At 32.4% G+C, this 2104-nt stretch overlaps 1 protein-coding gene across 1 annotated transcript in view; it reads right to left on the reverse strand.

Annotated features, from left to right (window-relative positions):
- Window positions 1-2104, reverse strand: part of LOC106464461 (cyclic nucleotide-gated cation channel alpha-3-like) — a gene marked incomplete at its 3' end in the record, with an annotated part of 32349 nt that overhangs the window by 14438 nt on the left and 15807 nt on the right. The window contains 1 exon segment of the mRNA NM_001314154.1: window positions 935-950.

Consider the following 2104-nt stretch of genomic DNA (forward strand, 5'->3'; position numbering starts at 1 on the left):
AAGCTAGCTAGCTTCCCAGTGAATCTACATCAACTCATAATTAACTCGCTCAACGTGAACCCTCGACACAACTCCAGACTAGGTTCCAGACTCCAGACTAAAAAGAAGATTTTATGTTGTTTGTAAGTTTGTAAAAAAACTGACTATATATCGGCATATATTTAAATACTAAATCGAAAGCACAATTTAATTACTAAATTTAAATTATTTTACTCTGCTTTGCACTATTCGAAATTCTAATACGTAACAGTTATAAAAGTTTATTTATAATAAAGTTGTTTCATTACCCAGTCAAGCCATCTCAAAACTTTTATTTTCGACAGAAAATGTTTCTTTATAGTATACAATAAACGTTTTTTGTAATGAGAGTATAATTTTATTCATGGTTTTCGCAACTTCAGGGTAATTAAAGTGTTGTGAGAGGCCAGTGTTCTCTCAAGTGTCTTGTTATCTCTGATGCGTTACTATACACAGTTTGATAAAATAATAGAGCCAATAGAATCTATTAACATTTATTTTTCCATTTGTAGAAACTTTTCTGAATTTATAAAGAAATTGAAAAACTCGATTGTGTACAGGCGCAGCAGGGAAATGTTTACAGTTTAAGAGAACACTTGAACTTTTGCTTTGATCGAGAGCGTGACAGATAAAGACGTGCAACAGGGTAAGGTAACAATCCTGATAACATGACCAGAACCACCTACCTTTTCCATAGTTTCCATAGTAGAAGGAAACTAAAGGTTTGGTATGATTTGTGTCGCAAAACTACGTAATTTTATTAAGAGCCACATAATACTTTTAATTTTTGTTAAATAAAGTCAGGTTAAGTATGTAGCTTTTCTTCAGCGTCTGTGTACTTCGTTTAGAATTGTATCTTAATTTAATAATTCAATATAACAAGCTATTATTTCGTCGAATTGCACTAGTTTGTTACCAACAACAAAACGCAATAAAAATTTTATAAATTAAGATACTAATTAAATGCTCTTCTAGAAAGTGTTCGGTCTCGTTTTTAATTTCACTCTTAAAAAATTAACCTATTCCAATCATAAATTTTAACGGAATCAATGGACAAAAAACTAAAATTTTAAATCTATTTTCTTTGTAAAAATGCCCTTTTTGACAGGTTAACACTGAGATAAGGTAAAAATACTAATGGTATTTTTATACACAAAAGTTTGCTTTGTAATTAAGCACAAAGCTACGCAATGAGCTATCTATGCTCTGCCCACCACCGGTATTGAAACCAGAATTCTGGAGTTCTAAGTCCGCAGACATACCGCTGTGTCATATTCAAAGCTTGAGAAACGAGTGCATTACCCGTCACAGGACTATTTTATCCAATGATTTATATATGTCAACTCATAGAGTGTAATTTCACAATACATTTTGAGCTAGATCTTAAAACAACATTTTGCAATCCAGAAAAATTGAAGCATAAACATTCTAATTGCAAGGCGAAAGTAAAGAAATAAAATCGAGAGCAATGATTCTTTCTCTTATTCATGTATATCCCTGCCTTGTTTACATTAACCTGACAATAAGGATATCTTACTTTATCTCTTTCATGTATATCCCTGCCTTGTTTACATTAACCTGACAATAAGGATATCTTACTTTATCTCTTTCATGTATATCCCTGCCTTGTTTACTTTAACCTGACAAAGAGGATATCTTACTTGGTCTCTTTCATGTATATCCCTGCCTTGTTTACTTTAACCTGACAAAGAGGATATCTTACTTTCTCACTTTCATGTATATCGCTGCCTTGTTTACTTTAACCTGACAAAGAGGATATCTTACTTTCTCTCTTTCATTTATATCCCTGCCTTGTTTACTTTTATCTGACAACGAGGATATCTTACTTGCTCTCTTTCATGTATATCCCTATCTTGTTTACTTTAACCTGACAATGAGGATATCTTACTTTCTCTCTTTCATGTATATCCCTACCTTGTTTACTTTAACCTGACAACGAGGATATCTTACTTTCTCTCTTTCATGTATATCCCTGCCTTGTTTACTTTAACCTGACAACGAGGATATCTTACTTTCTCTCTTTCATGTATGTCCCTGACTTGTTTGTTTTAACCTGACAATGAAG

This window comes from Limulus polyphemus, unplaced genomic scaffold (assembly GCF_000517525.1).
Source record: "Limulus polyphemus unplaced genomic scaffold, Limulus_polyphemus-2.1.2 Scaffold5017, whole genome shotgun sequence".
NCBI lineage: Eukaryota > Metazoa > Arthropoda > Merostomata > Xiphosura > Limulidae > Limulus > Limulus polyphemus.